Below are 14,788 nucleotides of genomic sequence, written 5' to 3'. Positions count from 1 at the left end.
AACCTAATCAACACCCAAACATACGAATTCCCACCCAATATACCAAGAACAACACCATACGAGTTTCCCGATATGACCTAGGGTTCTAATTACTTTTATTTCAACAAGAACACAATTCATCTTCTAATATCAAGATTCGGTAGGAATATCACATAAACATCAAGAGCATCATATAATCATCAAGAATATCAAGAACACCACATAATCATCAAGAACCTCTTATCATCAAGATCACCCATGGAATCATAACACCAATTATCAATATCATTATAACGAATCATCAACACACAAGAATATGGGGGAAATCCTAAGAGGGGAATCATAGCTATGAAAATAGGTTTTGTTGATACATGGGTTACCTCTTAGCCTTAATTAATTCCTTGGCTATGAAGGGTCTTTCTTTAAGCTTTCTTCTTTCTTGATTTCTCCTAGGGGAATTCTTGGAATTCTTGGTGTGGTGAGAGATTATTGTGGTGGGGGTTGTAGGTGCCTCCTATGTTCCCTATTTATATATCTAAGAGTCTTACTTAGGGTCCAATTACTATAGGCTTGCTAACTCTATTTCTTTTAGGACTAAGGGTTGGGTGTAGAGATGAGGACCCACAGACTATGGTGGGCCTTTTCCTAATTAATTATTATAATTTAATTCTTTCTTTTGGGCAATTGGTTAAATGATTAATTTAGTTTTAGGGGTCGTAACACGGGGTGTTACATCCTTCGAATCAGATTCAAAAATGATATTCAAGAAGCCAAGATGTTTAGCCAGAAGAATCCCTTTTAGAAAAGCCCATGATTCTGCTTCTAGAGGAGAGCAGTTTCCAATGCTGAACATGTAGCCAACCAACCAAGCTCCAGAATTGTCTCTAATCACCCCACCGCAGCCAGCCTTGTTGGAGTTAGGATCTACTGAGCCATCAATATTCATCTTAACAACCCCATCTGGTGGTTTTAGCTAACGCAAGCTTGACCAGGAACTCTGGATGACCGAATGTCGAAGGCCTTTAGTCATTGCAAAAGCCTTGGCAGCATCGTCTGCTTATGACCTGATCCATGCTGCTTTAAATGAGAGTGGCTTATCCAGGTTGTTGAAAACCACATCATTCCTCCATCTCCAAATCTATCACAAGGTGGTAGTGAAAAGTGAGGCTTCATTGCAGGAATAAGTACTGCAACCTTTGTTTCTAATGCCCGAGTGCAGCCAGTCAGAAAACGAGAGGTGATCAGACAAGGAGGTTGGGAAGACTGCCTTCTGAACCTCGACTGCAGTTGGGCACCTGCGTAAGACATGTTGGACATCCTCGACCTCAGATGTGCAATGTATGCATTTATCAGAATCAGACAACCTCCACTTAAACCTAATGTGTTGGTCAGGATCCTGTCATGAGCCACGAGCCAGATGAAGCAGCAGATTTTATTGGGGACCTTTAACTTCCATATATTATTCCACTTGGCAACGTCAACACTACCAGTAGAACCCAATGCAGCATCATACACCGAGCCGACAGAGAATTCTCCTAACAATTCGTATGCCCAGCCTAGAGTGTCATTGGCCTCCATACTGTCAATAAGGATCACACCCGCTAATTTTCTCAAGAAATCACTTGGTAAGAGGTTGTCCAGTTGATCCCAGCCCCATCCAATATTAGGGTCTCAATAGCTAGAAACTGGCATGTATAGTTCTGGCAAGGGTAGAGCCTCAGATAGAAGGTCCCTTAGTGGATAGTTCTCAAGCCATTTGTCGATCCAAAACAAGGTATTAAAGCCATTCCGGACTACTTTCTTCATCCCACTTTGAAGTATATGTTTGGAGTTGAGAATGCCTCTCCATATATGTGACATGTTCCTCTTCGGCTGCCACACAAAGCAATCGTCGCTGGAAATAGAGTACTTTGATTTATGTAGTTGAACCCATAAACTGTCATTTTCATGAAGAATCCTCCAGCCAAGTTTCGCAAGGAAAGCTAGATTCATCTCTTTCAATTTCTGAATGCCAAGTCCACCACTCGATTTGCTTTGTGTTACTGTATCCTAGTTGACTAAATGAACTTTCTTAGAGCCTTCAGAGCTTCGCCACAAGAATCCGCGGATCAGGCTTTCTATGGAGTCCACAATATCAGTTGGCATGGGCGTCGTCTGCATGGAATAATAGGGGATTGATGACAAAACAGATTGGGCTAGGACACAGCGGCCAGCCAGAGAGAGGGTTTTTGATCTCCATCCCGTTAGTCTGGACTGGACTCTCCCTAAAATCCTAGAAAAAGATTGATTCTTCAATCTACCATAAGTTGAAGGCATTCCCAGATATTTGCCAGGGTCCTCCACTCTCAAAAAATCAATAGTATTTGAGATGGATTGCTGAAGATAGGCAGGAGTATTACTGGAAAAGAAGACTGAGGATTTCTGGGAGTTGACCGTCTGTCCAGAACTGGTGCAGAATATATCCAAGCATCTCTTCATTTCTATTGCTTGCTCAATCGTAGCCTCACCAAACAACACCATGTCGTCCGCAAAGAAGAGATGTGTTATGTGGGGGCCATCTAGAGTTGGTTTGATGCCTTTCCAGTTACCTGCAATGACAGAGTGATTAATAAGATGGCTAAACCATTCAATACATAGCGCGAAAAGAAGGGGTGATATGGGATCTCCTTGGCGGATTCCTCTTCCTGGTAGAAACCAATCTGAGAGCACCCCATTACAATTAATGGCTAATCTTGGAGAAGTTACACAAGCCATAATGTTTCTCCTCCATTGGTTGTTGAATCCGATGCCTTGAAGGGAGTCCTCTATAAAATTCCATGCAATTATATCGTAAGCCTTTTCTAAATCCACTTTGAGCATCATCCAGCCCATGTTGCCTCTCTTATTCTTCATTGAATTCAGAATTTCTTGGTAGACTATAACATTGTCAGTAATTTGCCTTTCCGGTACGAAGCTGGTTTGGTGAAGTCCAATGAGTTTTCTTGAAACTGTTTTCAGACGGATTGTCTTTGTCTTGGTGAGGAGTTTGTATGAAACATTACACAATCCAATTGGCCTAAGGTGTTTGACGGTCTCAGGGTTCAGTACTTTAGGGATGAGAGTAACCACGGTGTCATTGCACGAGATTGGAAGGGAGCCATCTGTGAAGAACTTTAAAGCAAAGTTTGATAAGCAATCTCTATATGTACCCCAGGTATGTTGGTAAAACCTGCGGTATAACCATCAGGACCCGGTGCCTTGTTTGGAGACATCTCAAACAAAGCACCCTTGATTTCTTCCCTCGTAAAAGGTGCATTGATCAAAGCCCACTCTTCATCGCTTAGCTCTGGGAACCGACCCTGCAATATCTCCTGGGAAATAGAAGTATTTTCTTTAGTTAACAGTTAACAAAATAATGGAAGATATGATCCCTTATCTACTCGTCAGAGGTAAGTTGGTGGCCTCCTTCATCAATGAGACACTTAATCTTGGATGAGTTTCCTTTTGTCGCGGTAGCTGCTGGTAGTAGCGTGTGTTACGATCACCCGATTGAATCCAGTCTTCCCTTGATCTTTGGAACCAGATGAGTTCCTCTTGATACTGAACTTCCTCAAGTTCTGCCCGTAGCTTTTTATCAAGCTTTAGTAAGTCACCTCTGGGGTGAGATGCAAGGGAACACTACACTCCGCTTAGTCTGGCTAATAACCTTTTTTTCTTGTAAAAGACATTGCCAAAAACATTTTTGTTCCACTTAGTTAGGGAGTTTTCCAAGGAGGTTTTATTTGACTCCAAATCACCCTCCTTAGACCAGGATCAATCTACGAACTCGTGGAAGTTGGGATGAGTGGTCTAAACTAAGTTGAACCTGAAACACTTTGTTGCAGAAGAAGCTAAAGTTGGTTCAGGAATTACTAACAGAGGTGAGTGATCGGATCCGACCATAGGTAGATGCTCAACTATTGTGTTAGGAAATTTAATGTTCCATTCCACATTGCCAAGTGCACGATCAAGTCTTGCTCCTTTGAAGGTCAAAGTATCTACCCCTCGCATCCAAATAAACTTGGGGCGGTGTAGCCTAAATCAATTAGGCCCTCACGAAAAACCCATCTATTGAAGTCCATACAGCGATTCAAAGTGAAGTTTTCTGGACTGCTCATTTCATCAGGACTTAAGATCGATTTGAAGTCCCCTACCACTAACCAAGGGATTTATAGAATAAAGTTCTCGGATGAGAGGTTAGCAAATAATTTCCTTCGAAGCTGGACATTTGGACTGCTGTAGACAACAGACAAGCGCCAAGGTTGCACACTTGAACAATTAGCCTACAATGTTATGAATTGGGGATGAGTATCCAAAACATCTAAATTGACAGAGTTCTTCCATAGCACCCAGATCCCTCCTGAGAAGCCCACTGCCTCTATTCTGATATCATAGCCAAAACTACAGCAAATCTGGTTAACTTGAACCCCAGACACTTTAGGTTCTAAAAGACACACAATAGAAGGTTTATGAAGATAAATGAAGTGTTTATGGGTACGGCGAAAGGCGAGGCCGCACCCTGATAATTCCAAATCAAACAAAACATTGGAAAAAATGAAACAAAAGGAAAAGCGCTCAGGAGCACATGATATCAGTTACAATAGGGCCACTGGGGCCAGCCTCGATCATAGCCTCATCACAGAGAACAGGAAGAGTAGAAGAAGAGGTCGATATGTCTGGAGGATCATTTCTGGTTGGAGCCTCCTTTTCAAGCAGGGGTGGAAACTCCAGTTGGTCACCAATGTGGTAGACAGTCGTACTTGAAATCTGTTTGCCATTATTGGAGCCACGGATGATGGTGTGTTCTGTCTCAGCAGCCGCTCTTCGTGGCGTTGAAACTCTCCCCCCCCCCCCCCCCCCTGCCTCTAAAGGCTCCACAATGAGCTGGTCTTGATTGGCTTTGTGGGGACCTCTGTGGCACCTCTCTCTAAGTAGGAATTTCCTGATGATGGAGGTGAGTTAATGGGCTCTTCTCGACTTTCCGTGTAGTGCGAATCATTGGGAGAGTCGCAGAAGAGTTCTGGACAGCTGAGGAGGGGAGTGAATATTCTTTTGAAGGTGCTCCACCCTCCTCGTCTAAAACTGCTAAGGAGGAAAAACGTGTTAGGTTTTCCGCTCCACTGGTTCCGGTGGGGTTTGGTGCTAGTTGTCTCGTCGGGGTCTGCCGGTTAACTCCCCTTCTTGGACCTCTTCTATCCTTTCTAGTAACTAGCATCCAAGAACCATAATTCGCAGATAAATCTTGCTTTGGGTGTTCGGGTTGATTCGGAGGGATGTGTGGTGCACCCTGTGAACTCTGAGTATTTTGAGGCTGGTTGTCACTGTCCATGGATGATTCTTTGTTGATATGGCCATCGTTGATCCCACACTGGTTTAGTCTGTGGCCATATAGTCTGCAATTAAAGCAAACAAGATGCAACCCTTCATACTCTATAGGCCACACCTGTTCTTGGAGGGTAAATTTTGATAGTAGAGGCTTCGAGATGTCTAATTCAACACAAACCCGAGCGAAGCTTCCTTTAGAGATGAGGCTCGTGGTAGAGGCTATCTTAATTAAACACCCAACGCTTTTAGCAATCTTGCTCAAGAATTCCTCCTCGAAATATTCTACGGGCAGTTCTGGGAATTTAACCCATGCAAGAAGTTTCTCAATCTTGTTATCGCGTGGTCTGAAATCCGGAACCCATTCCTAGACAACAACATAATGATCCAAAATACTCCACGGTCCTTCAAATTTGGCAAACTCGTAATCACTCTGTGACTTGAACCTGGATGAAGTACTCATGGTTTAGCGTGATGAGATCAAAATTAGCCTCTGGTTTCCACATCCGCTATAGTCGTTGGAGCAAATAGGAGTGCACCACTTTCCTGCCCAGAACTCGTATGATGAGTGAGCGGCGCCAAGGCCTTCTAATCCTCTCTTTCTCTTCTTTAGAGATGGGTATGACTGCGTTAGTGCTCTCAGACCTGATTTCGTCCATTACGTCGTTGCCTGGGGGAACGTCTTGTGCCAGAGAGTTGCCCATCGAAGCCTGTGCCCATGCATGGTTTGGGGTGTCCGATGGAGTCTTCCATTGCCCTAAATCTGGTGATATAAGTTCATCTTCCAGACGGGTTTCTTTATTTCCGTCGTTTGCCATCGATGATAACGGAACTTCCATTGAGTCTCTCCTTCTTTTGGGTTTTTTAGAGCTGCGTTCCGGCAAGCCAATTGCCTCCGGCGACTGATGGGTCGCCGTTGATGGAAGTTCAGAAGGTGGTGATACCGCGTCTATTTTCTTCATCGTTCTTGGAGCTTTCTTGAAACTTACATAACTCACTACCCGACTTAATATTACCATACTTTGATTGTTATTACCAAATATTAATGGTGATTATAAGGTTATTTATTACCATTAATATTTTAATGATAATATTATTATTATGGTTTATTTATGAATCCTAAATTGTTTCCAATTATGTTTATGTGGCAATGCTTCAAATAAGAATTTTTTTAAGGCAACTGACTATTGCCATTACTATACATTTATTCCATAATTCATTCAGTCTTTGAATTATGATTAATGTTTTTTGCCCATATTTGATTAAGTGTGAATAAATTAATATTTGGTGTGATTTCATACTATTTAGATTGTTTTATGCATTTGATCACATTAAGTGCATAATATTGAGTTTAATTATGTAATTACGTTTTGTGATATTTTGATTTACAAATGACAACATATCCTTTTGGTTTGATATTGTTATAATTTGTGAATTCAGTTATTTCTTATAAATTTGATCTTTATGCATTAAAACATATTGTCATGGGCTTACAGTTTAAAATTTCAAACATTATTGAAATCTCATATATATATATACCATGAATTCATGCACACACCAAATAACCATTTTGGTATTAAAAAAAAAAAAAAAACAATATGCAATGTCACCACCCCTATAATATGTATACGCCATATCACAACTATATATGCACACACCACCGTAAAAATCAAAGGACAAGTACTTTTAGAATCTTTTAAAAAAAGAGTCAATTCCACTTTTGGTCCTAGATTTATTAGGGGTTGGACAGTTTTCATCCTTCATAATAAATTTTGCCATTTAGTAGCCACTGTTATTAGTCGTTGGACACTTTTGATCCCCTATAATATACATACGCCATACCACAACTATGCACACACCACCGTAAAAACCAAAGGCCCAGTAAAGCATTCTTTAAAAAACAAAAAAAAAACAACAAACAAAAAAAAAACAACATGAATTCACGCTCACACCAAATAAAAATTATTTTTTTAAAAATAAAAAAAAATTAATAACAACGTCATGCAAAGTTCGTGACGCAGTAACTTGCACATGTCATACCACACACCACCGTAAATCACAATTTTGGTAAAAAAAAAAAAAAACAAAAACAAAAAACAAAGGACAAGTACTTTTAGAATTTAAAAAAAAAATGAATTCACACACACACCAAAAAATAATTTTGAAAAAAAAAGAAACAAACAAAATGCAATGTCCCCAGCCCTATAATATGCACACACCATACCAAAACTATGCACACACCACCATAAAAATCAATAGCCCACTGCTTTTGCAATCTTTTAAAAAAATAAAATAAAACAAAAACACCAACATGAATTCACGCTCACACCAAATAGCTATTTTTAAAAAAACAAAAAAAAACAAAAAAAAACAAAAAAAACAGAAAAAAAAAATAATAACAATGTCATGCAAAGTTCGCGGCACAATAAATTGCACATGCCATATCGCACCCATGCACACACCATCGTAAAAATCACCTAAATAAAAATTACAGATGCACATAACCGTGTTGTTAGTCACCGAAATATGCACACGCCATGTAACACAAACGCACACACCTACGGATGTATTAATCCATCTCAGGATTCAAAATATAATTAATTATTTAGATTAATATGATCACTTATATTATGGAAAATATTTTATTTTAATTATAATCAAAATTAAACACCATAATGAAATTACTATCCTTAATTAAATGCTAATTGACTTTTAATCCTATCCATCCATTCTAACCTTTTTAATGGTTGAGATGAGATCTCATGATCTAATCTTATTAGGTGATCTAATTGGATCCGGAGCCCCCTCTCTCTCTCTCTCTCTCTCTCTCTATATATATATATATATATAAATATATATATATATATATATATATATATATATATATATATATATATATATATATATATATATATATATATATATATATAATTTATTTATTTATTTATTTATATATTCACACACACTCATACACTTTTAGGCAGTTGTGCAATTCGTTTCATTCAACTTTGGGGCTGGTGTTTCATGTGGAAAGGGCCCCCTCCAGACAGGAAGAAAGTGAACCTGTAAATAGTGTGAAATGGACTTCTGGCGATGATGGTGTCCCAATGCAACATGGCCTCAATTGTTAATACAATAGCCAATTAAACTCAATAAGATCACAGAATATTGGGTTATAAAAATCTTCAAATTCTGGAAATTTTTTGCTGTGGAATTCAGAAAATTAGATGAAGGGCACCAAACTTTTGAGAGAATATGGAGTTAAACAAGGGTCAAATTCCATTCCCTATGCAAAAATCCGTGTCCCAAGGACCTGAGCACTAAAACTTTTCAGGAAAAAAAAATTATCACCCCTTCTTTTCTGCGTTTAAACGGCAAAAATTGAGGCCGCCATGTACGCTTACAAAGTGCACAGTCAATATTGCGTATGAAATACCGAAAATTCGGAAAAATATTATTTTTTAACTAAAATTCAGAAAAACTTGTCTATAAATCTTTAAAGAGAAAAAGTAAAATTATTTATCTTCATTAATTAGTTATTACATGTTAATTGTTAAATCCCAGTAATAAAATGTAATCCATGTAATAATTGAACGTATAAAAATACTTATAGTCTCCACCAAAAAAATAAAAATACTTATACAATACTAACAATTTAGGTAATAAATATTAAAGAATAAGTTCTTACAAAAATATAATATTATTCTTTAAAAAATTATGTAACATGAAATTAAAACTTTCAAGTCTTCCTATAACAATAATAATAATAATAATGACAACAACAACAACAATAACACCTTCATTGAAATATGTGACTAAAGAAATTGAACAGTACGTAATCAATATTTATGTAGACCAACTAAAAGACTTTGAATATTTTAGGTTAAAGTTTGATCTCTATTGTCCAATCAAATGCATACATCATTAATATAAATGTAATGAATGTCATTTAAAAAAAAAAGGAAAATAAAAAATTGAAAAACCCCAGTATTTTTCCCAAAAGTTCATAAAACATAAAGATGAAAAAGATACCAATAAATTTTTTTGGTAAGGCATCTTTTCGTGGACAAAGAGATCCAAACAGTAGAAAGACAGCGAGATCATCAAGGACAAGATATATAAAATGTAGATCCAATGAATTTCTTTTTTCCAATCACTTGAATCTTTTCATCTTCATCCCCACCAAACCCTATATACAGGTGTCTAATCAATTTTACTTTTTTCTAACCCTCTACTAAAAAAACATATGATTTCTCTTCTTAAATTTATTAATTAATCTTCACCAATAACATAATAATTATAAAACTATTTATATTCATTATTAGTTACTCATGTTTGAGTAATTCTACCACGAGTTAATTAACAAGTAAATCTATTTAGAATTAACTCAAACATTGTATTTTCAAAAAAAAAAAAAAAAACTCAAACATTGTCATATAAAAAAAGAATGAATATTACGAAATAAATTTTATGAAGGGATTATCACATCACTTATAATAATTGTACTACTAGTAAATGTTTGTATTTAAATAAGTAATTGAAGGTATATTAATGCAAGATTATATAAAAGAAGTTTATTATAGTTGGCATTAAATTAACCTTAAGGAATAATATTTGATGGACCGTCGGTGTATAGATGCTATATACCAGCGGTGAATGAGGATGGGACACATCATTAAAAAATAAAATCAATATTAACCAGGCAAAGACTTGAATTTGTTTAAGAAACTCTTTTATTTCTAATTAACAAAATACATCTACTTTCCTAAACATATTTATTACTTACTAATTATCTAATTATTAATAATTTTAAATTTATATTAATATCCCACCGCCAAACACCTTGTGCACAAATGACACTTGGGTTGAACTCCCATATTGGAGGTTGTGATTTCGAGCCTCAGTGGAGGCGTTATTGGCTCTCTCTCTCTCTCTTTGTATTTCAATAGGTTGAGAAAGTAGCTATGAGCTGATACTACATTCTAATATACAAATAAATTTCTATTCTTTTTTGGACTCCAATCTCTCTCTTTGTATTTCAATAGGTTGAGAAAGTAGCTATGAGCTGATACTACATTCTAATATACAAATAAATTTCTATTCTTTTTTGGACTCCAAAATTAAAGAATTATAAATTAAGAATTGTAATTGATATGTAAAAATAAATTTCTAAATTATTATATTTATAATATTGAATTTTTAAATTTTAATTAACAAAAATCATCGAATTTCCTACATCTATCTTAACTCTTAAATCTATTTAAACCCCTAAATTCCTAAATTTAAATTACAACCTTAGTCACTATTAGAAACAATTGCAACATCTTGTAAGAATATATATGTATAAAAATCCAAATTTTCTCTGTCAAAAGAATTCAACCTGTCAATCTTTTCTATTTATCATTCCATTAGTAAAGAGTTCTTTTCGGTAAGCTGTTTTTATATCTATTTTTTTTATTGTTCAAATTTTCTTGTAAGCTATTGATAGTTTTTTTTTTTTGTGTTACTAAGAATGATGATCGAACATTGTAATGACTATATTTTTCATCTCTCATATGTTCTCTTTTTACTATTTTGGTACTTGGTGACAATAATCGTTAACCTGAAATATACCGTTATTCATGGGTTTACTTGTGTTCTAATCCCTTTATATATTTCTTTATAGATTAATAATGACTATATTTCTTTTGATGGAGAAAATTTAGATTTTTATGCATATATATTCTTACAAGATGTTGCAATTGTTTCTAATAGTGACTAAGGTTGTAATTTAAATTTAGGAGTTAAGATAGATATAGGAAATTCGATGATTTTTGTTAATTAAAATTAAAAAAATTCATAATTATAAATATAATAATTTAGAAATTTATTTTTACATATCAATTACAATGTCTTAACTTAGAATTCTTTAATTTTAGTGTCCAAAAAAGAATAGAAATTTATTTGTATATTAGAATGCTTTTAACAAATTTTCAAATTAAAAAAGAATGCTTTTAACAAGTTCATCGATAATTAATAAGTAATAAATATGTTTAGGAAAGTGTATTTTGTTAATTAGAAATAAAAGAATCTCTTAAAAAAATTCAAGTCTTAGATATTTTACGAAAAAGGAAATGGTTAATATTAATTTTATTTTTTAATGATGTGTCACCTCCTCGTTCACCGCTAGTGTATAGCATCTATACACCGATGGTGCATCAAATATTAATCCATGTTATTATTGTTTAAATTATTAAAAATGGTAAGAAATAATTTTTTCTTAAAAAAAAAAAAAAAAAGAGTAACAAAGACTCCCTCTCTACCCATGATATTGTATTTTTTTCCCACTTTCTAAGACTTGCAATCTTTGCTAATCTTACAAGCGATTGCAAGCCATATCACTTTGAAAAAGTGTAAATTTTAGAGATAAGGATAGCCTAATATTACTTTTAAAAGTAGATTTGAGAAGAACAAATAATGATTTAGAGATCATAGTTGAATACATCGAGTGTGTGCATTTGTTTATTACCAGACTACCAACAATGATAACATAATATGACCACAGTGTCCGCATGGGCAGTTTAACTGGTCATATGAGTGAAGTTTGGAAAGAATAATATGATCATATCAATCAAGAGTATAAATTAGAAACTGTAATTATTTTTTTCTTTAAAAAAAAATTGTTAAGAGTCCCACATCTATAAAAGGGTTGTCGGAGCATATGGGTTTATAAAGTCATGGGTTAGACTAGCTAATTGGTTGGATTTAATCTTTTAGCACTACTGAAAATTATGAAATTTCCGACCACCTAAAAATGATCTTAAATCAAATCAAAAGCCTTGTTCCGACCACTTTTGGTATCCGGAAAAACCTTTGTTGCTATTTCCGACCACTTTTTGGACTTTTTGATATCAACTTAATTTAAGATCATTTTCAAGTGATCGGAAATTCCATAATTTCCAGTAGTGTAGTGTGGTCTGGCCCATGTACATTATAGCCCAGTTGAATGATCATGACCCAATCTTAAATTATAACAAAAATAAACTAGTTATGTATTCAAAATTTCAAAAATGTAATAGAACCTGCCGGTCTTACAAAATAAAACTCGATCAGTAAAACAACAAAACAGAATAAGACAAGAAAAATGAGAAAATGGGAGTATAAAATAGCAGGCACATTACTAGCTCTAAACTGAGTTTCAATTTTCGTCCAATGAACAGCATCTGCAAATCCAGCTAAGATGGAGATGGAAAATTCATGGACTTATAGTATGGGAAATGCATAATATTCCCTCACAGATGTATATAATATAAACAGATCGAGGTCTGGTACAATAATAATTAATTGGGATTATGTTATAGGACAAATGTTGTGTTTCCTGCCAGGATGGCTCTCTGAATATGGACCAAGCAATTTGAAAATTGTGTATGCTCTTTATACCATCCAAAGAACCGGCAACAACTGTGGGATCTCATCTTTAACGCATGTCAGCCTTAACAAGACAAAACAATATAGTATCTGTTTCTTGCTTCCTAGCTGTCTTTACCCTAGGTAAGAATATATATATATATATATATAAAAACAAACACTATCCTAATTTCAATTCCATGCTGTTAGAATTTTTTTACAGCGTATATGTGTGTGTATATACAACATTGCATGATTTACCTAATTGATATAAATGGATTCAAGAACAATGCAAGTTGGTGGGACAATACAACACTTGTGGTCCACCTAGCATTTATTACCAAAAAATTTTGTGCACACAACCTATTTATCGATTTCTGCAGAGGTTATTAAATTAAACAAGTGAATTGGTAAACTCTTTTTCCCCCCAAAGTCCCTAACCAAAACTTGGATCTAATTTCATGTATACTTAATTAGAGTCCAAAAAACAATACAAATCAATAATTACAAAGGCAATCCTAAAATCTTTTTTTTCCACATTATAGGAGTTTTACATAAATAATTTATAAATAATTTTCTTCCACATTATATAGAAATTTTACTCAATGTGTAGGCTCCTGGTGGGCACCCTGCCCAGACCCTCCCACCAAGTGGGAATCTGAGTCACTCTAATTTATCTTTTTACGTATTATCTTGTCGAGCCAGAGTGTGGAGGTCTAGGAGCAAAGGAAATCAGTCAATTGTGGGCAAATTTAAGGGGAAATGAGAAAGAAACATTGAAACTTGAAAGCCTGTAATCTGGATCGACTATTGGCCTGGGATGCATTTTATTCAAAACAAATTCATCTAATAATTAAGTTTATATAACTGCATGTTTTATAAGCTTTTTGCTATATATACAAAAATTATATATATGACACCCCAGAATTGAATCTAATTTGTAACATAGAGATTAAACAAAAGCGAGTATAATTATCAAAATTTAAATAGGGGAGTAAATAATTATACACAAACACTATACACATAATTATGATGACCAAATAATAAGTATAGTTTGGGAGATTGACTGAAAGCAACGAGAAGAGTGAATAAAGATCAGGGTTTGGACTTATTTCATTAAGAACTGGGTAGAAAATACAGATCTAATTAAACAAACAGATTAAAAATTGAAATGAACTCAACTATAATAAATAAAGAAAATAATTGACAAATCTAAGGAAACGTTAAAAACTGAACAGGAAATAAATACTAAAACCCAATCTGGGACCAAGAATTTCCCAAACCTAAAATCCTAGAAAACTGAATAAAAATCTGAGACAACACTGTAACATAATCCTGATGACATACAGATAAAAACATGGATCTGAAAAAGGGAAATTGGAAATTAATGAATCAAACCTTAAAAGATCATTTTTGGCCGCAGTGAATAATGTTCCAGACCCTATCTGTATCTTCCCACAGCTTTATTGAACCGCAAAAACTACCGGAAATGGAAATCATACCTCCACACAACAGATGCAGTTCAAGAAAGCTGTGGAAGAACACAAAGAGGGCCATCTATCTATCTCTCAATACCCCAATATGCAGAATTCTATACAGCATAAATATGTAGGGTTTCTTGGAACGTAAAGAACACACATATATACACACAGATATACGTGTATATATATGTGTATATAATATGGATTTAAAGAAAAAAAAAAAAACTTTTTGGCAGAGAATGTGAGATGGGGATAAGTGAAAGAGTGTAGGAATAATAAGAGATGGCACAAGAGGAGAGTATATATAGGAAAGAATGGAAGTCGTTTTACCACCAATCCCAAGAAGAATATTGGGGCCTAAAAGGTAACTGAAACAAACCCCACTTTTCTTTTTTATTTTAATTTTTATGGCCATTTTCCCTATTATATTTTAATGCAGGCTTCGTTTGGTAATCCCATAAATTTAAATTAATCTCTCTGACAAAGTAATTAAGGAAAGATAAATATGGTATATGGCTAGGATGAAGCCATAGGAATCTGATGGTTGTGGTGGGCTCGGTTGGGACACACGTGTTGGTCCCACTTTTGATCTGTCCATTTGT

Source organism: Ipomoea nil, unplaced genomic scaffold, assembly GCF_001879475.1.
Source record: "Ipomoea nil cultivar Tokyo-kokei standard unplaced genomic scaffold, Asagao_1.1 scaffold1993, whole genome shotgun sequence".
NCBI classification, from domain to species: Eukaryota; Viridiplantae; Streptophyta; class Magnoliopsida; order Solanales; family Convolvulaceae; genus Ipomoea; species Ipomoea nil.
This window is presented reverse-complemented; position numbering follows the sequence as displayed.